The following is a 15,328-nucleotide window of genomic DNA, read 5'->3' as shown; positions in this document are numbered from 1 at the left end:
ATCTATTGGAATTTAAAAGAGGAAAAAAAAGTGAAAAAGCCAACGGCACGCAGTGTTCCTAAGTGGTCTCCCTCCCAAGTACTGACTGCGCACGACGCTGCTTAACTTCGGTGATCCGACGAGAACCGGTGTTTTCAGCGTGATATGGCCGTTGCCGAGAGTGCTATTTAATAATTCGAATTTAAATTAAGTGAGACAAATTAACCTTCATCTTTTTAAAACAATAACAAAAAGAAAATATGTTTGCTTTTTTCATATCTATAGGAATTTAAAAGAGGAAAAAAAAGTGAAAAAGCCAACGGCACGCAGTGTTCCTAAGTGGTCTCCCTCCTAAGTACTGACTGCGCTCGACGCTGCTTAACTTCGGTTATCGGACGAGAACCGGTGTTTTCAGCGTGATATGGCCGTTGCCGAGAGTGCTATTTAATAATTCGAATTTAATTAACCTTCATCTTTATAAATCAATAAGAAAGAGAAGATATGTTTGCTTTTTTGATATCTCATGGAATTTAAAAAAGGAAATAAAAGTGAAAAAGCCAACGGCACGCTAAGTTTCCAAGTACTGACTGCGCTCGACGCTGCTTAACTTTGGTGATCGGACGAGAACCGGTGTTTTCAGCGTGATATGGCCGTTGCCGAGAGTGCTATTTAATAATTCGAATTTAAATTAAGTGAGACAAATTAACCTTCATCTTTTTAAAACAATAACAAAAAGAAAATATGTTTGCTTTTTTCATATCTATTGGAATTTAAAAGAGGAAAAAAAAGTGAAAAAGCCAACGGCACGCAGTGTTCCTAAGTGGTCTCCCTCCCAAGTACTGACTGCGCTCGACGCTGCTTAACTTCGGTGATCCGACGAGAACCGGTGTTTTCAGCGTGATATGGTTGTTGCCGAGAGTGCAATTTTATAATTCGAATTTAAATTAAGTGAGACAAATTAACCTTCATCTTTTTAAAACAATAACAAAAAGAAAATATGTTTGCTTTTTTCATATCTATTGGAATTTAAAAGAGGAAAAAAAAGTGAAAAAGCTAACGGCACGCAGTGTTCCTAAGTGGTCTCCCTCCCAAGTACTGACTGCGCTCGACGCTGCTTAACTTCGGTGATCCGACGAGAACCGGTGTTTTCAGCGTGATATGGCCGTTGCCAAGAGTGATAGATAATAATTCGAATTTAAATTAAGTGAGACAAATTGACCTTCATCTTTCTAAAACAATAACAAAAAGAAAATATGTTTGCTTTTTTCATATCTATCGGATTTTAAATGAGGAAAAAAAAGTGAAAAAGCCAACGGCACGCAGTGTTCCTAAGTGGTCTCCCTCCCAAGTACTGACTGCGCTCGACGCTGCTTAACTTCGGTGATCGGACGAGAACCGGTGTTTTCAGCGTGATATGGCCGTTGCCAAGAGTGCTAGATAATAATTCGAATTTAAATTAAGTGAGACAAATTGACCTTCATCTTTCTAAAACAATAACAAAAAGAAAATATGTTTGCTTTTTTCATATCTATTGGATTTTAAAAGAGGAAAAAAAGTGAAAAAGCCAACGGCACGCAGTGTTCCTAAGTGGTCTCTCTCCCAAGTACTGACTGCGCTCGACGCTGCTTAACTTCGGTGATCGGACGAGAACCGGTGTTTTCAGCGTGATATGGCATTTGCCGAGAGTGCTATTTAATAATTCGAATTTAATTAACCTTCATCTTTATAAATCAATAAGAAAGAGAAGATATGTTTGCTTTTTTCATATCTCATGGAATTTAAAAAAGGAAATAAAAGTGAAAAAGCCAACGGCACGCAAAGTTTCCAAGTACTGACTGCGCTCGACGCTGCTTAACTTTGGTGATCGGACGAGATCCGGTGTTTTCAGCGTGATATGGCCGTTGCAGAGAGTGCTATTTAATAATTCGAATTTAAATTAATTGAGACAAATTAACCTTCATCTTTTTAAAACAATAACAAAAAGAAAATATGTTTGCTTTTTTCATATCTATTGGAATTTAAAAGAGGAAAAAAAAGTGAAAAAGCCAACGGCACGCAGTGTTCCTAAGTGGTCTCCCTCCCAAGTACTGACTGCGCTCGACGCTGCTTAACTTCGGTGATCCGACGAGAACCGGTGTTTTCAGCGTGATATGGCCGTTGCCGAGAGTGCAATTTTATAATTCGAATTTAAATTAAGTGAGACAAATTAACCTTCATCTTTTTAAAACAATAACAAAAAGAAAATATGTTTGCTTTTTTCATATCTTTTGGAATTTAAAAGAGGAAAAAAAGTGAAAAAGCCAACGGCACGCAGTGTTCCTAAGTGGTCTCCCTCCCAAGTACTGACTGCGCTCGACGCTGCTTAACTTCGGTGATCCGACGAGAACCGGTGTTTTCAGCGTGATATGGCCGTTGCCAAGAGTGATAGATAATAATTCGAATTTAAATTAAGTGAGACAAATTGACCATCTTTCTAAAACAATAACAAAAAGAAAATATGTTTGCTTTTTTCATATCTATCGGATTTTAAATGAGGAAAAAAAAGTGAAAAAGCCAACGGCACGCAGTGTTCCTAAGTGGTCTCCCTCCCAAGTACTGACTGCGCTCGACGCTGCTTAACTTTCGTGATCGGACGAGAACCGGTGTTTTCAGCGTGATATGGCCGTTGCCAAGAGTGCTAGATAATAATTCGAATTTAAATTAAGTGAGACAAATTGACTTTCATCTTTTTAAAACAATAACAAAAAGAAAATATGTTTGCTTTTTTCATATCTATAGGAATTTAAAAGAGGAAAAAAAAGTGAAAAAGCCAACGGCACGCAGTGTTCCTAAGTGGTCTCCCTCCCAAGCATTGACTGCGCTCGACGCTGCTTAACTTCGGTGATCGGACGAGAACCGGTGTTTTCAGCGTTATATGGCCGTTGCCGAGAGTGTTATTTAATAATTTGAATCTAATTAACCTTCATCTTTATAAATCAATAAGAAAAAGAAGATATGTTTGCTTTTTTCATATCTCATGGAATTTAAAAGGGGAAATAAAAGTGAAAAAGCCAACGGCACGCAGAGTTTCCAAGTACTGACTGCGCTCGACGCTGCTTAACTTCGGTGATCGGACGAGAACCGGTGTTTTCAGCGTGATATGGCCGTTGCCAAGAGTGCTAGATAATAATTCGAATTTAAATTAAGTGAGACAAATTGACCTTCATCTTTCTAAAACAATAACAAAAAGAAAATATGTTTGCTTTTTTCATATCTATTGGATTTTAAAAGAGGAAAAAAAAAGTGAAAAAGCCAACGGCACGCAGTGTTCCTAAGTGGTCTCTCTCCCAAGTACTGACTGCGCTCGACGCTGCTTAACTTCGGTGATCGGACGAGAACCGGTGTTTTCAGCGTGATATGGCCGTTGCCAAGAGTGCTAGATAATAATTCGAATTTAAATTAAGTGAGACAAATTGACCTTCATCTTTCTAAAACAATAACAAAAAGAAAATATGTTTGCTTTTTTCATATCTATTGGATTTTAAAAGAGGAAAAAAAAAGTGAAAAAGCCAACGGCACGCAGTGTTCCTAAGTGGTCTCTCTCCCAAGTACTGACTGCGCTCGACGCTGCTTAACTTCGGTGATCCGACGAGAACCGGTGTTTTCAGCGTGATATGGCCGTTGCCAAGAGTGCTAGATAATAATTCGAACTTAAATTAAGTGAGACAAATTGACCTTCATCTTTTTAAAACAATAACAAAAAGAAAATATGTTTGCTTTTTTCATATCTATAGGAATTTAAAAGAGGAAAAAAAAGTGAAAAAGCCAACGGCACGCAGTGTTCCTAAGTGGTCTCCCTCCCAAGTACTGACTGCGCTCGACGCTGCTTAACTTTGGTGATCGGACGAGAACCGGTGTTTTCAGCGTGATATGGCCGTTGCCGAGAGTGCTATTTAATAATTCGAATTTAAATTAAGTGAGACAAATTAACCTTCATCTTTTTAAAACAATAACAAAAAGAAAATATGTTTGCTTTTTTCATATCTATTGGAATTTAAAAGAGGAAAAAAAAGTGAAAAAGCCAACGGCACGCAGTGTTCCTAAGTGGTCTCCCTCCCAAGTACTGACTGCGCACGACGCTGCTTAACTTCGGTGATCCGACGAGAACCGGTGTTTTCAGCGTGATATGGCCGTTGCCGAGAGTGCTATTTAATAATTCGAATTTAAATTAAGTGAGACAAATTAACCTTCATCTTTTTAAAACAATAACAAAAAGAAAATATGTTTGCTTTTTTCATATCTATAGGAATTTAAAAGAGGAAAAAAAAGTGAAAAAGCCAACGGCACGCAGTGTTCCTAAGTGGTCTCCCTCCTAAGTACTGACTGCGCTCGACGCTGCTTAACTTCGGTTATCGGACGAGAACCGGTGTTTTCAGCGTGATATGGCCGTTGCCAAGAGTGCTAGATAATAATTCGAATTTAAATTAAGTGAGACAAATTGACTTTCATCTTTTTAAAACAATAACAAAAAGAAAATATGTTTGCTTTTTTCATATCTATAGGAATTTAAAAGAGGAAAAAAAAGTGAAAAAGCCAACGGCACGCAGTGTTCCTAAGTGGTCTCCCTCCCAAGTACTGACTGCGCTCGACGCTGCTTAACTTCGGTGATCCGACGAGAACCGGTGTTTTCAGCGTGATATGGCCGTTGCCAAGAGTGCTAGATAATAATTCGAATTTAAATTAAGTGAGACAAATTGACCATCTTTCTAAAACAATAACAAAAAGAAAATATGTTTGCTTTTTTCATATCTATCGGATTTTAAATGAGGAAAAAAAAGTGAAAAAGCCAACGGCACGCAGTGTTCCTAAGTGGTCTCCCTCCCAAGCATTGACTGCGCTCGACGCTGCTTAACTTCGGTGATCGGACGAGAACCGGTGTTTTCAGCGTTATATGGCCGTTGCCGAGAGTGTTATTTAATAATTTGAATTTAATTAACCTTCATCTTTATAAATCAATAAGAAAAAGAAGATATGTTTGCTTTTTTCATATCTCATGGAATTTAAAAGGGGAAATAAAAGTGAAAAAGCCAACGGCACGCAGAGTTTCCAAGTACTGACTGCGCTCGACGCTGCTTAACTTCGGTGATCGGACGAGAACCGGTGTTTTCAGCGTGATATGGCCGTTGCCAAGAGTGCTAGATAATAATTCGAATTTAAATTAAGTGAGACAAATTGACCTTCATCTTTCTAAAACAATAACAAAAAGAAAATATGTTTGCTTTTTTCATATCTATTGGATTTTAAAAGAGGAAAAAAAAAGTGAAAAAGCCAACGGCACGCAGTGTTCCTAAGTGGTCTCTCTCCCAAGTACTGACTGCGCTCGACGCTGCTTAACTTCGGTGATCCGACGAGAACCGGTGTTTTCAGCGTGATATGGCCGTTGCCAAGAGTGCTAGATAATAATTCGAACTTAAATTAAGTGAGACAAATTGACCTTCATCTTTTTAAAACAATAACAAAAAGAAAATATGTTTGCTTTTTTCATATCTATAGGAATTTAAAAGAGGAAAAAAAAGTGAAAAAGCCAACGGCACGCAGTGTTCCTAAGTGGTCTCCCTCCCAAGTACTGACTGCGCTCGACGCTGCTTAACTTTGGTGATCGGACGAGAACCGGTGTTTTCAGCGTGATATGGCCGTTGCCGAGAGTGCTATTTAATAATTCGAATTTAAATTAAGTGAGACAAATTAACCTTCATCTTTTTAAAACAATAACAAAAAGAAAATATGTTTGCTTTTTTCATATCTATTGGAATTTAAAAGAGGAAAAAAAAGTGAAAAAGCCAACGGCACGCAGTGTTCCTAAGTGGTCTCCCTCCCAAGTACTGACTGCGCACGACGCTGCTTAACTTCGGTGATCCGACGAGAACCGGTGTTTTCAGCGTGATATGGCCGTTGCCGAGAGTGCTATTTAATAATTCGAATTTAAATTAAGTGAGACAAATTAACCTTCATCTTTTTAAAACAATAACAAAAAGAAAATATGTTTGCTTTTTTCATATCTATAGGAATTTAAAAGAGGAAAAAAAAGTGAAAAAGCCAACGGCACGCAGTGTTCCTAAGTGGTCTCCCTCCTAAGTACTGACTGCGCTCGACGCTGCTTAACTTCGGTTATCGGACGAGAACCGGTGTTTTCAGCGTGATATGGCCGTTGCCGAGAGTGCTATTTAATAATTCGAATTTAATTAACCTTCATCTTTATAAATCAATAAGAAAGAGAAGATATGTTTGCTTTTTTGATATCTCATGGAATTTAAAAAAGGAAATAAAAGTGAAAAAGCCAACGGCACGCTAAGTTTCCAAGTACTGACTGCGCTCGACGCTGCTTAACTTTGGTGATCGGACGAGAACCGGTGTTTTCAGCGTGATATGGCCGTTGCCGAGAGTGCTATTTAATAATTCGAATTTAAATTAAGTGAGACAAATTAACCTTCATCTTTTTAAAACAATAACAAAAAGAAAATATGTTTGCTTTTTTCATATCTATAGGAATTTAAAAGAGGAAAAAAAAGTGAAAAAGCCAACGGCACGCAGTGTTCCTAAGTGGTCTCCCTCCTAAGTACTGACTGCGCTCGACGCTGCTTAACTTCGGTTATCGGACGAGAACCGGTGTTTTCAGCGTGATATGGCCGTTGCCAAGAGTGCTAGATAATAATTCGAATTTAAATTAAGTGAGACAAATTGACTTTCATCTTTTTAAAACAATAACAAAAAGAAAATATGTTTGCTTTTTTCATATCTATAGGAATTTAAAAGAGGAAAAAAAAGTGAAAAAGCCAACGGCACGCAGTGTTCCTAAGTGGTCTCCCTCCCAAGTACTGACTGCGCTCGACGCTGCTTAACTTCGGTGATCCGACGAGAACCGGTGTTTTCAGCGTGATATGGCCGTTGCCAAGAGTGCTAGATAATAATTCGAATTTAAATTAAGTGAGACAAATTGACCATCTTTCTAAAACAATAACAAAAAGAAAATATGTTTGCTTTTTTCATATCTATCGGATTTTAAATGAGGAAAAAAAAGTGAAAAAGCCAACGGCACGCAGTGTTCCTAAGTGGTCTCCCTCCCAAGCATTGACTGCGCTCGACGCTGCTTAACTTCGGTGATCGGACGAGAACCGGTGTTTTCAGCGTTATATGGCCGTTGCCGAGAGTGTTATTTAATAATTTGAATTTAATTAACCTTCATCTTTATAAATCAATAAGAAAAAGAAGATATGTTTGCTTTTTTCATATCTCATGGAATTTAAAAGGGGAAATAAAAGTGAAAAAGCCAACGGCACGCAGAGTTTCCAAGTACTGACTGCGCTCGACGCTGCTTAACTTCGGTGATCGGACGAGAACCGGTGTTTTCAGCGTGATATGGCCGTTGCCAAGAGTGCTAGATAATAATTCGAATTTAAATTAAGTGAGACAAATTGACCTTCATCTTTCTAAAACAATAACAAAAAGAAAATATGTTTGCTTTTTTCATATCTATTGGATTTTAAAAGAGGAAAAAAAAAGTGAAAAAGCCAACGGCACGCAGTGTTCCTAAGTGGTCTCTCTCCCAAGTACTGACTGCGCTCGACGCTGCTTAACTTCGGTGATCCGACGAGAACCGGTGTTTTCAGCGTGATATGGCCGTTGCCAAGAGTGCTAGATAATAATTCGAACTTAAATTAAGTGAGACAAATTGACCTTCATCTTTTTAAAACAATAACAAAAAGAAAATATGTTTGCTTTTTTCATATCTATAGGAATTTAAAAGAGGAAAAAAAAGTGAAAAAGCCAACGGCACGCAGTGTTCCTAAGTGGTCTCCCTCCCAAGTACTGACTGCGCTCGACGCTGCTTAACTTTGGTGATCGGACGAGAACCGGTGTTTTCAGCGTGATATGGCCGTTGCCGAGAGTGCTATTTAATAATTCGAATTTAAATTAAGTGAGACAAATTAACCTTCATCTTTTTAAAACAATAACAAAAAGAAAATATGTTTGCTTTTTTCATATCTATTGGAATTTAAAAGAGGAAAAAAAAGTGAAAAAGCCAACGGCACGCAGTGTTCCTAAGTGGTCTCCCTCCCAAGTACTGACTGCGCACGACGCTGCTTAACTTCGGTGATCCGACGAGAACCGGTGTTTTCAGCGTGATATGGCCGTTGCCGAGAGTGCTATTTAATAATTCGAATTTAAATTAAGTGAGACAAATTAACCTTCATCTTTTTAAAACAATAACAAAAAGAAAATATGTTTGCTTTTTTCATATCTATAGGAATTTAAAAGAGGAAAAAAAAGTGAAAAAGCCAACGGCACGCAGTGTTCCTAAGTGGTCTCCCTCCTAAGTACTGACTGCGCTCGACGCTGCTTAACTTCGGTTATCGGACGAGAACCGGTGTTTTCAGCGTGATATGGCCGTTGCCGAGAGTGCTATTTAATAATTCGAATTTAATTAACCTTCATCTTTATAAATCAATAAGAAAGAGAAGATATGTTTGCTTTTTTGATATCTCATGGAATTTAAAAAAGGAAATAAAAGTGAAAAAGCCAACGGCACGCTAAGTTTCCAAGTACTGACTGCGCTCGACGCTGCTTAACTTTGGTGATCGGACGAGAACCGGTGTTTTCAGCGTGATATGGCCGTTGCCGAGAGTGCTATTTAATAATTCGAATTTAAATTAAGTGAGACAAATTAACCTTCATCTTTTTAAAACAATAACAAAAAGAAAATATGTTTGCTTTTTTCATATCTATTGGAATTTAAAAGAGGAAAAAAAAGTGAAAAAGCCAACGGCACGCAGTGTTCCTAAGTGGTCTCCCTCCCAAGTACTGACTGCGCTCGACGCTGCTTAACTTCGGTGATCCGACGAGAACCGGTGTTTTCAGCGTGATATGGTTGTTGCCGAGAGTGCAATTTTATAATTCGAATTTAAATTAAGTGAGACAAATTAACCTTCATCTTTTTAAAACAATAACAAAAAGAAAATATGTTTGCTTTTTTCATATCTATTGGAATTTAAAAGAGGAAAAAAAAGTGAAAAAGCTAACGGCACGCAGTGTTCCTAAGTGGTCTCCCTCCCAAGTACTGACTGCGCTCGACGCTGCTTAACTTCGGTGATCCGACGAGAACCGGTGTTTTCAGCGTGATATGGCCGTTGCCAAGAGTGATAGATAATAATTCGAATTTAAATTAAGTGAGACAAATTGACCTTCATCTTTCTAAAACAATAACAAAAAGAAAATATGTTTGCTTTTTTCATATCTATCGGATTTTAAATGAGGAAAAAAAAGTGAAAAAGCCAACGGCACGCAGTGTTCCTAAGTGGTCTCCCTCCCAAGTACTGACTGCGCTCGACGCTGCTTAACTTCGGTGATCGGACGAGAACCGGTGTTTTCAGCGTGATATGGCCGTTGCCAAGAGTGCTAGATAATAATTCGAATTTAAATTAAGTGAGACAAATTGACCTTCATCTTTCTAAAACAATAACAAAAAGAAAATATGTTTGCTTTTTTCATATCTATTGGATTTTAAAAGAGGAAAAAAAGTGAAAAAGCCAACGGCACGCAGTGTTCCTAAGTGGTCTCTCTCCCAAGTACTGACTGCGCTCGACGCTGCTTAACTTCGGTGATCGGACGAGAACCGGTGTTTTCAGCGTGATATGGCATTTGCCGAGAGTGCTATTTAATAATTCGAATTTAATTAACCTTCATCTTTATAAATCAATAAGAAAGAGAAGATATGTTTGCTTTTTTCATATCTCATGGAATTTAAAAAAGGAAATAAAAGTGAAAAAGCCAACGGCACGCAAAGTTTCCAAGTACTGACTGCGCTCGACGCTGCTTAACTTTGGTGATCGGACGAGATCCGGTGTTTTCAGCGTGATATGGCCGTTGCAGAGAGTGCTATTTAATAATTCGAATTTAAATTAATTGAGACAAATTAACCTTCATCTTTTTAAAACAATAACAAAAAGAAAATATGTTTGCTTTTTTCATATCTATTGGAATTTAAAAGAGGAAAAAAAAGTGAAAAAGCCAACGGCACGCAGTGTTCCTAAGTGGTCTCCCTCCCAAGTACTGACTGCGCTCGACGCTGCTTAACTTCGGTGATCCGACGAGAACCGGTGTTTTCAGCGTGATATGGCCGTTGCCGAGAGTGCAATTTTATAATTCGAATTTAAATTAAGTGAGACAAATTAACCTTCATCTTTTTAAAACAATAACAAAAAGAAAATATGTTTGCTTTTTTCATATCTTTTGGAATTTAAAAGAGGAAAAAAAGTGAAAAAGCCAACGGCACGCAGTGTTCCTAAGTGGTCTCCCTCCCAAGTACTGACTGCGCTCGACGCTGCTTAACTTCGGTGATCCGACGAGAACCGGTGTTTTCAGCGTGATATGGCCGTTGCCAAGAGTGATAGATAATAATTCGAATTTAAATTAAGTGAGACAAATTGACCATCTTTCTAAAACAATAACAAAAAGAAAATATGTTTGCTTTTTTCATATCTATCGGATTTTAAATGAGGAAAAAAAAGTGAAAAAGCCAACGGCACGCAGTGTTCCTAAGTGGTCTCCCTCCCAAGTACTGACTGCGCTCGACGCTGCTTAACTTTCGTGATCGGACGAGAACCGGTGTTTTCAGCGTGATATGGCCGTTGCCAAGAGTGCTAGATAATAATTCGAATTTAAATTAAGTGAGACAAATTGACTTTCATCTTTTTAAAACAATAACAAAAAGAAAATATGTTTGCTTTTTTCATATCTATAGGAATTTAAAAGAGGAAAAAAAAGTGAAAAAGCCAACGGCACGCAGTGTTCCTAAGTGGTCTCCCTCCCAAGCATTGACTGCGCTCGACGCTGCTTAACTTCGGTGATCGGACGAGAACCGGTGTTTTCAGCGTTATATGGCCGTTGCCGAGAGTGTTATTTAATAATTTGAATCAAATTAACCTTCATCTTTATAAATCAATAAGAAAAAGAAGATATGTTTGCTTTTTTCATATCTCATGGAATTTAAAAGGGGAAATAAAAGTGAAAAAGCCAACGGCACGCAGAGTTTCCAAGTACTGACTGCGCTCGACGCTGCTTAACTTCGGTGATCGGACGAGAACCGGTGTTTTCAGCGTGATATGGCCGTTGCCAAGAGTGCTAGATAATAATTCGAATTTAAATTAAGTGAGACAAATTGACCTTCATCTTTCTAAAACAATAACAAAAAGAAAATATGTTTGCTTTTTTCATATCTATTGGATTTTAAAAGAGGAAAAAAAAAGTGAAAAAGCCAACGGCACGCAGTGTTCCTAAGTGGTCTCTCTCCCAAGTACTGACTGCGCTCGACGCTGCTTAACTTCGGTGATCGGACGAGAACCGGTGTTTTCAGCGTGATATGGCCGTTGCCAAGAGTGCTAGATAATAATTCGAATTTAAATTAAGTGAGACAAATTGACCTTCATCTTTCTAAAACAATAACAAAAAGAAAATATGTTTGCTTTTTTCATATCTATAGGAATTTAAAAGAGGAAAAAAAAGTGAAAAAGCCAACGGCACGCAGTGTTCCTAAGTGGTCTCCCTCCCAAGTACTGACTGCGCTCGACGCTGCTTAACTTCGGTGATCGGACGAGAACCGGTGTTTTCAGCGTGATATGGCCGTTGCCGAGAGTGCTATTTAATAATTTGAATTTAATTAACCTTCATCTTTATAAATCAATAAGAAAAAGAAGATATGTTTGCTTTTTTCATATCTGATGGAATTTAAAAGAGGAAATAAAAGTGAAAATGCCAACGCCACGCAAAGTTTCCAAGTACTTACTGCGCTCGACGCTGCTTAACTTCGGTGATCGGACGAGAACCGGTGTTTTCAGCGTGATATGGCCGTTGCCAAGAGTGCTATTTAATAATTCGAATTTAAATTAAGTGGGACAAATTAACCTTCATCTTTTTAAAACCATAACAAAAAGAAAATATGTTGGCTTTTTTCATATCTATTGGAATTTAAAAGAGGAAAAAAAAGTGAAAAAGCCAACGGCACGCAGTGTTCCTAAGTGGTCTCCCTCCCAAGTACTGACTGCGCTCGACGCTGCTTAACTTCGGTGATCCGACGAGAACCGGTGTTTTCAGCGTGATATGGCCGTTGCCGAGAGTGCTGGATAATAATTCGAATTTAAATTAAGTGAGACAAATTGACCATCTTTTTAAAACAATAACAAAAAGAAAATATGTTTGCTTTTTTCATATCTATAGGAATTTAAAAGAAAAAAAAAGTGAAAAAGCCAACGGCACGCAGTGTTCCTAAGTGGTCTCCCTCCCAAGTACTGACTGCGCTCGACGCTGCTTAACTTCGGTGATCGGACGAGAACCGGTGTTTTCAGCGTGATATGGCCGTTGCCGAGAGTGCTATTTAATAATTCGAATTTAAATTAAGTGAGACAAATTAACCTTCATCTTTTTAAAACAATAACAAAAAGAAAATATGTAGGCTTTTTTCATATCTATTGGAATTTAAAAGAGGAAAAAAACGTGAAAAAGCCAACAGCGCGCAGTGTTCCTAAGTGGTCTCCCTCCCAAGTACTGACTGCGCTCGACGCTGCTTAACTTCGGTTATCGGACGAGAACCGGTGTTTTCAGCGTGATATGGCCGTTGCCGAGAGTGCTATTTAATAATTCGAATTTAATTAACCTTCATCTTTATAAATCAAAAAGAAAGAGAAGATATGTTTGCTTTTTTCATATCTCATGGAATTTAAAAGACAAAATAAAAGTGAAAAAGCCAACGGCACGCAAAGTTTCCAAGTACTGACTGCGCTCGACGCTGCTTAACTTCGGTGATCGCACGAGAACCGGTGTTTTCAGCGTGATATGGCCGTTGCCGAGAGTGCTATTTAATAATTCGAATTTAAATTAAGTGAGACAAATTAACCTTCATCTTTTTAAAACAATAACAAAAAGAAAATATGTTTGCTTTTTTCATATCTATTGGAATTTAAAAGTGGAAAAAAAAGTGAAAAAGCCAACGGCACGCAGTGTTCCTAAGTGGTCTCCCTCCCAAGTACTGACTGCGCTCGACGCTGCTTAACTTCGGTGATCGGACGAGAACCGGTGTTTTCAGCGTGATATGGCCGTTGCCGAGAGTGATATTTAATAATTTGAATTTAATTAACCTTCATCTTTATAAATCAATAAGAAAAAGAAGATATGTTTGCTTTTTTCATATCTGATGGAATTTAAAAGAGGAAATAAAAGTGAAAATGCCAACACCACGCAAAGTTTCCAAGTACTGACTGCGCTCGACGCTGCTTAACTTCGGTGATCGGACGAGAACCGGTGTTTTCAGCGTGATATGGCCGTTGCCAAGAGTGCTATTTAATAATTCGAATTTAAATTAAGTGGGACAAATTAACCTTCATCTTTTTAAAACCATAACAAAAAGAAAATATGTTGGCTTTTTTCATATCTATTGGAATTTAAAAGAGGAAAAAAAAGTGAAAAAGCCAACGGCACGCAGTGTTCCTAAGTGGTCTCCCTCCCAAGTACTGACTGCGCTCGACGCTGCTTAACTTCGGTGATCCGACGAGAACCGGTGTTTTCAGCGTGATATGGCCGTTGCCGAGAGTGCTGGATAATAATTCGAATTTAAATTAAGTGAGACAAATTGACCATCTTTTTAAAACAATAACAAAAAGAAAATATGTTTGCTTTTTTCATATCTATTGGAATTTAAAAGTGGAAAAAAAAGTGAAAAAGCCAACGGCACGCAGTGTTCCTAAGTGGTCTCCCTCCCAAGTACTGACTGCGCTCGACGCTGCTTAACTTCGGTGATCGGACGAGAACCGGTGTTTTCAGCGTGATATGGCCGTTGCCGAGAGTGATATTTAATAATTTGAATTTAATTAACCTTCATCTTTATAAATCAATAAGAAAAAGAAGATATGTTTGCTTTTTTCATATCTGATGGAATTTAAAAGAGGAAATAAAAGTGAAAATGCCAACACCACGCAAAGTTTCCAAGTACTGACTGCGCTCGACGCTGCTTAACTTCGGTGATCGGACGAGAACCGGTGTTTTCAGCGTGATATGGCCGTTGCCAAGAGTGCTATTTAATAATTCGAATTTAAATTAAGTGGGACAAATTAACCTTCATCTTTTTAAAACCATAACAAAGAGAAAATATGTTGGCTTTTTTCATATCTATTGGAATTTAAAAGAGGAAAAAAAAGTGAAAAAGCCAACGGCACGCAGTGTTCCTAAGTGGTCTCCCTCCCAAGTACTGACTGCGCTCGAAGCTGCTTAACTTCGGTGATCGGACGAGAACCGGTGTTTTCAGCGTGATATGGCCGTTGCCAAGAGTGCTATTTAATAATTCGAATTTAAATTAAGTGAGACAAATTAACCTTCATCTTTTTAAAACAATAACAAAAAGAAAATATGTTTGCTTTTTTCATATCTATTGGAATTAAAAAGAGGAAAAAAAAGTGAAAAAGCCAACGGCACGCAGTGTTCCTAAGTGGTCTCCCTCCCAAGTACTGACTGCGCTCGACGCTGCATAACTTCGGTGATCGGACGAGAACCGGTGTTTTCAGCGTGATATGGCCGTTGCCGAGAGTGCTATTTAATAATTCGAATTTAATTAACCTTCATCTTTATAAATCAATAAGAAAAAGAAGATATGTTTGCTTTTTTCATATCTCATGGAATTTAAAAGAGGAAATAAAAGTGAAAAAGCCAACGGCACGCAAAGTTTCCAAGTACTGACTGCGCTCGACGCTGCTTAACTTCGGTGATCGGACGAGAACCGGTGTTTTCAGCGTGATATGGCCGTTGCCGAGAGTGCTAGATAATAATTCGAATTTAAATTAAGTGAGACAAATTAACCATCATCTTTTTAAAACAAAAACAAAGAAAATATGTTTGCTTTTATCATATCTATTGGAATTTAAAAGAGGAAAAAAAATTGAAAAAGCCAACGGCACGCAGTGTTCCTAAGTGGTCTCCCTCCCAAGTACTGACTGCGCTCGACGCTGCTTAACTTCGGTGATCGGACGAGAACCGGTGTTTTCAGCGTGATATGGCCGTTGCCGAGAGTGATATTTAATAATTTGATTTTAATTAACCTTCATCTTTATAAATCAATAAGAAAAAGAAGATATGTTTGCTTTTTTCATATCTGATGGAATTTAAAAGAGGAAATAAAAGTGAAAATGCCAACGCCACGCAAAGTTTCCAAGTACTGACTGCGCTCGACGCTGCTTAACTTCGGTGATCGGACGAGAACCGGTGTTTTCAGCGTGATATGGCCGTTGCCAAGAGTGCTATTTAATAATTCGAATTTAAATTAAGTGGGACA

The 15,328-nt window shown here is 38.2% G+C and overlaps 27 non-coding genes and 29 pseudogenes across 27 annotated transcripts; all 56 read right to left on the bottom strand.

Moving 5' to 3' along the window:
• Window positions 1–37: 37 nt before the first annotated feature.
• Window positions 38–156, bottom strand: LOC149600026 (5S ribosomal RNA; annotated as a pseudogene).
• Window positions 157–293: 137 nt separating this feature from the next.
• LOC149600025 (5S ribosomal RNA) lies at window positions 294–412 on the bottom strand. Its single transcript, XR_016378744.1, has one exon. It is a non-coding gene; the product is annotated as a 5S ribosomal RNA (ribosomal RNA).
• A 122-nt stretch (window positions 413–534) lies between these two features.
• LOC149600024 (5S ribosomal RNA) lies at window positions 535–637 on the bottom strand (annotated as a pseudogene).
• A 137-nt stretch (window positions 638–774) lies between these two features.
• Window positions 775–893, bottom strand: LOC149600023 (5S ribosomal RNA; annotated as a pseudogene).
• A 137-nt stretch (window positions 894–1,030) lies between these two features.
• On the bottom strand, window positions 1,031–1,149 carry LOC149600022 (5S ribosomal RNA; annotated as a pseudogene).
• A 137-nt stretch (window positions 1,150–1,286) lies between these two features.
• Window positions 1,287–1,405, bottom strand: LOC149600021 (5S ribosomal RNA). The gene has a single exon (XR_016378857.1). It is a non-coding gene; the product is annotated as a 5S ribosomal RNA (ribosomal RNA).
• A 136-nt stretch (window positions 1,406–1,541) lies between these two features.
• LOC149600020 (5S ribosomal RNA) lies at window positions 1,542–1,659 on the bottom strand (annotated as a pseudogene).
• Window positions 1,660–2,022: 363 nt separating this feature from the next.
• LOC149600019 (5S ribosomal RNA) lies at window positions 2,023–2,141 on the bottom strand. Its single transcript, XR_016378106.1, has one exon. It is a non-coding gene; the product is annotated as a 5S ribosomal RNA (ribosomal RNA).
• A 136-nt stretch (window positions 2,142–2,277) lies between these two features.
• LOC149600018 (5S ribosomal RNA) lies at window positions 2,278–2,396 on the bottom strand. Its single transcript, XR_016378104.1, has one exon. It is a non-coding gene; the product is annotated as a 5S ribosomal RNA (ribosomal RNA).
• A 134-nt stretch (window positions 2,397–2,530) lies between these two features.
• LOC149600017 (5S ribosomal RNA) lies at window positions 2,531–2,649 on the bottom strand (annotated as a pseudogene).
• A 137-nt stretch (window positions 2,650–2,786) lies between these two features.
• On the bottom strand, window positions 2,787–2,905 carry LOC149600016 (5S ribosomal RNA; annotated as a pseudogene).
• Window positions 2,906–3,027: 122 nt separating this feature from the next.
• LOC149600015 (5S ribosomal RNA) lies at window positions 3,028–3,130 on the bottom strand (annotated as a pseudogene).
• A 138-nt stretch (window positions 3,131–3,268) lies between these two features.
• Window positions 3,269–3,387, bottom strand: LOC149600014 (5S ribosomal RNA). Its single transcript, XR_016378681.1, has one exon. It is a non-coding gene; the product is annotated as a 5S ribosomal RNA (ribosomal RNA).
• Window positions 3,388–3,525: 138 nt separating this feature from the next.
• Window positions 3,526–3,644, bottom strand: LOC149600013 (5S ribosomal RNA; annotated as a pseudogene).
• Window positions 3,645–3,781: 137 nt separating this feature from the next.
• LOC149600012 (5S ribosomal RNA) lies at window positions 3,782–3,900 on the bottom strand. Its single transcript, XR_016378293.1, has one exon. It is a non-coding gene; the product is annotated as a 5S ribosomal RNA (ribosomal RNA).
• A 137-nt stretch (window positions 3,901–4,037) lies between these two features.
• LOC149600011 (5S ribosomal RNA) lies at window positions 4,038–4,156 on the bottom strand (annotated as a pseudogene).
• Window positions 4,157–4,293: 137 nt separating this feature from the next.
• Window positions 4,294–4,412, bottom strand: LOC149600010 (5S ribosomal RNA). The gene has a single exon (XR_016378743.1). It is a non-coding gene; the product is annotated as a 5S ribosomal RNA (ribosomal RNA).
• Window positions 4,413–4,549: 137 nt separating this feature from the next.
• On the bottom strand, window positions 4,550–4,668 carry LOC149600009 (5S ribosomal RNA). Its single transcript, XR_016378103.1, has one exon. It is a non-coding gene; the product is annotated as a 5S ribosomal RNA (ribosomal RNA).
• A 134-nt stretch (window positions 4,669–4,802) lies between these two features.
• LOC149600008 (5S ribosomal RNA) lies at window positions 4,803–4,921 on the bottom strand (annotated as a pseudogene).
• Window positions 4,922–5,043: 122 nt separating this feature from the next.
• LOC149600007 (5S ribosomal RNA) lies at window positions 5,044–5,146 on the bottom strand (annotated as a pseudogene).
• Window positions 5,147–5,284: 138 nt separating this feature from the next.
• LOC149600006 (5S ribosomal RNA) lies at window positions 5,285–5,403 on the bottom strand (annotated as a pseudogene).
• Window positions 5,404–5,540: 137 nt separating this feature from the next.
• LOC149600005 (5S ribosomal RNA) lies at window positions 5,541–5,659 on the bottom strand. The gene has a single exon (XR_016378292.1). It is a non-coding gene; the product is annotated as a 5S ribosomal RNA (ribosomal RNA).
• A 137-nt stretch (window positions 5,660–5,796) lies between these two features.
• On the bottom strand, window positions 5,797–5,915 carry LOC149600004 (5S ribosomal RNA; annotated as a pseudogene).
• Window positions 5,916–6,052: 137 nt separating this feature from the next.
• Window positions 6,053–6,171, bottom strand: LOC149600003 (5S ribosomal RNA). Its single transcript, XR_016378742.1, has one exon. It is a non-coding gene; the product is annotated as a 5S ribosomal RNA (ribosomal RNA).
• Window positions 6,172–6,293: 122 nt separating this feature from the next.
• Window positions 6,294–6,396, bottom strand: LOC149600002 (5S ribosomal RNA; annotated as a pseudogene).
• A 137-nt stretch (window positions 6,397–6,533) lies between these two features.
• LOC149600001 (5S ribosomal RNA) lies at window positions 6,534–6,652 on the bottom strand. The gene has a single exon (XR_016378741.1). It is a non-coding gene; the product is annotated as a 5S ribosomal RNA (ribosomal RNA).
• Window positions 6,653–6,789: 137 nt separating this feature from the next.
• Window positions 6,790–6,908, bottom strand: LOC149600000 (5S ribosomal RNA). Its single transcript, XR_016378102.1, has one exon. It is a non-coding gene; the product is annotated as a 5S ribosomal RNA (ribosomal RNA).
• A 134-nt stretch (window positions 6,909–7,042) lies between these two features.
• Window positions 7,043–7,161, bottom strand: LOC149599999 (5S ribosomal RNA; annotated as a pseudogene).
• Window positions 7,162–7,283: 122 nt separating this feature from the next.
• LOC149599998 (5S ribosomal RNA) lies at window positions 7,284–7,386 on the bottom strand (annotated as a pseudogene).
• Window positions 7,387–7,524: 138 nt separating this feature from the next.
• On the bottom strand, window positions 7,525–7,643 carry LOC149599997 (5S ribosomal RNA; annotated as a pseudogene).
• A 137-nt stretch (window positions 7,644–7,780) lies between these two features.
• On the bottom strand, window positions 7,781–7,899 carry LOC149599996 (5S ribosomal RNA). Its single transcript, XR_016378291.1, has one exon. It is a non-coding gene; the product is annotated as a 5S ribosomal RNA (ribosomal RNA).
• A 137-nt stretch (window positions 7,900–8,036) lies between these two features.
• On the bottom strand, window positions 8,037–8,155 carry LOC149599995 (5S ribosomal RNA; annotated as a pseudogene).
• Window positions 8,156–8,292: 137 nt separating this feature from the next.
• On the bottom strand, window positions 8,293–8,411 carry LOC149599994 (5S ribosomal RNA). The gene has a single exon (XR_016378740.1). It is a non-coding gene; the product is annotated as a 5S ribosomal RNA (ribosomal RNA).
• Window positions 8,412–8,533: 122 nt separating this feature from the next.
• LOC149599993 (5S ribosomal RNA) lies at window positions 8,534–8,636 on the bottom strand (annotated as a pseudogene).
• A 137-nt stretch (window positions 8,637–8,773) lies between these two features.
• LOC149599992 (5S ribosomal RNA) lies at window positions 8,774–8,892 on the bottom strand (annotated as a pseudogene).
• A 137-nt stretch (window positions 8,893–9,029) lies between these two features.
• LOC149599991 (5S ribosomal RNA) lies at window positions 9,030–9,148 on the bottom strand (annotated as a pseudogene).
• Window positions 9,149–9,285: 137 nt separating this feature from the next.
• Window positions 9,286–9,404, bottom strand: LOC149599990 (5S ribosomal RNA). Its single transcript, XR_016378856.1, has one exon. It is a non-coding gene; the product is annotated as a 5S ribosomal RNA (ribosomal RNA).
• Window positions 9,405–9,540: 136 nt separating this feature from the next.
• On the bottom strand, window positions 9,541–9,658 carry LOC149599989 (5S ribosomal RNA; annotated as a pseudogene).
• A 363-nt stretch (window positions 9,659–10,021) lies between these two features.
• On the bottom strand, window positions 10,022–10,140 carry LOC149599988 (5S ribosomal RNA). Its single transcript, XR_016378101.1, has one exon. It is a non-coding gene; the product is annotated as a 5S ribosomal RNA (ribosomal RNA).
• Window positions 10,141–10,276: 136 nt separating this feature from the next.
• On the bottom strand, window positions 10,277–10,395 carry LOC149599987 (5S ribosomal RNA). The gene has a single exon (XR_016378100.1). It is a non-coding gene; the product is annotated as a 5S ribosomal RNA (ribosomal RNA).
• Window positions 10,396–10,529: 134 nt separating this feature from the next.
• Window positions 10,530–10,648, bottom strand: LOC149599986 (5S ribosomal RNA; annotated as a pseudogene).
• Window positions 10,649–10,785: 137 nt separating this feature from the next.
• LOC149599985 (5S ribosomal RNA) lies at window positions 10,786–10,904 on the bottom strand (annotated as a pseudogene).
• A 122-nt stretch (window positions 10,905–11,026) lies between these two features.
• Window positions 11,027–11,129, bottom strand: LOC149599984 (5S ribosomal RNA; annotated as a pseudogene).
• Window positions 11,130–11,267: 138 nt separating this feature from the next.
• Window positions 11,268–11,386, bottom strand: LOC149599983 (5S ribosomal RNA). The gene has a single exon (XR_016378680.1). It is a non-coding gene; the product is annotated as a 5S ribosomal RNA (ribosomal RNA).
• A 137-nt stretch (window positions 11,387–11,523) lies between these two features.
• On the bottom strand, window positions 11,524–11,642 carry LOC149599982 (5S ribosomal RNA). Its single transcript, XR_016378855.1, has one exon. It is a non-coding gene; the product is annotated as a 5S ribosomal RNA (ribosomal RNA).
• Window positions 11,643–12,004: 362 nt separating this feature from the next.
• On the bottom strand, window positions 12,005–12,123 carry LOC149599981 (5S ribosomal RNA). The gene has a single exon (XR_016378099.1). It is a non-coding gene; the product is annotated as a 5S ribosomal RNA (ribosomal RNA).
• Window positions 12,124–12,255: 132 nt separating this feature from the next.
• Window positions 12,256–12,374, bottom strand: LOC149599980 (5S ribosomal RNA). Its single transcript, XR_016378853.1, has one exon. It is a non-coding gene; the product is annotated as a 5S ribosomal RNA (ribosomal RNA).
• A 137-nt stretch (window positions 12,375–12,511) lies between these two features.
• On the bottom strand, window positions 12,512–12,630 carry LOC149599979 (5S ribosomal RNA; annotated as a pseudogene).
• A 122-nt stretch (window positions 12,631–12,752) lies between these two features.
• Window positions 12,753–12,855, bottom strand: LOC149599978 (5S ribosomal RNA; annotated as a pseudogene).
• Window positions 12,856–12,992: 137 nt separating this feature from the next.
• Window positions 12,993–13,111, bottom strand: LOC149599977 (5S ribosomal RNA). Its single transcript, XR_016378852.1, has one exon. It is a non-coding gene; the product is annotated as a 5S ribosomal RNA (ribosomal RNA).
• A 362-nt stretch (window positions 13,112–13,473) lies between these two features.
• On the bottom strand, window positions 13,474–13,592 carry LOC149599976 (5S ribosomal RNA). The gene has a single exon (XR_016378098.1). It is a non-coding gene; the product is annotated as a 5S ribosomal RNA (ribosomal RNA).
• Window positions 13,593–13,726: 134 nt separating this feature from the next.
• LOC149599975 (5S ribosomal RNA) lies at window positions 13,727–13,845 on the bottom strand. The gene has a single exon (XR_016378851.1). It is a non-coding gene; the product is annotated as a 5S ribosomal RNA (ribosomal RNA).
• Window positions 13,846–14,207: 362 nt separating this feature from the next.
• Window positions 14,208–14,326, bottom strand: LOC149599974 (5S ribosomal RNA). The gene has a single exon (XR_016378346.1). It is a non-coding gene; the product is annotated as a 5S ribosomal RNA (ribosomal RNA).
• A 137-nt stretch (window positions 14,327–14,463) lies between these two features.
• On the bottom strand, window positions 14,464–14,582 carry LOC149599973 (5S ribosomal RNA). The gene has a single exon (XR_016378687.1). It is a non-coding gene; the product is annotated as a 5S ribosomal RNA (ribosomal RNA).
• Window positions 14,583–14,704: 122 nt separating this feature from the next.
• LOC149599972 (5S ribosomal RNA) lies at window positions 14,705–14,807 on the bottom strand (annotated as a pseudogene).
• A 135-nt stretch (window positions 14,808–14,942) lies between these two features.
• LOC149599971 (5S ribosomal RNA) lies at window positions 14,943–15,061 on the bottom strand. The gene has a single exon (XR_016378850.1). It is a non-coding gene; the product is annotated as a 5S ribosomal RNA (ribosomal RNA).
• Between the last annotated feature and the right edge of the window lie 267 nt (window positions 15,062–15,328).

The sequence above is a fragment of the Phalangium opilio genome, unplaced genomic scaffold, assembly GCF_054372755.1.
Source record: "Phalangium opilio isolate 3A_F unplaced genomic scaffold, DU_Popi_V2 ptg000360l_1, whole genome shotgun sequence".
NCBI lineage: Eukaryota > Metazoa > Arthropoda > Arachnida > Opiliones > Phalangiidae > Phalangium > Phalangium opilio.
The sequence above is the reverse complement of the archived record's forward strand: the minus strand, read 5'-3'. Positions and strand labels throughout refer to the sequence as shown.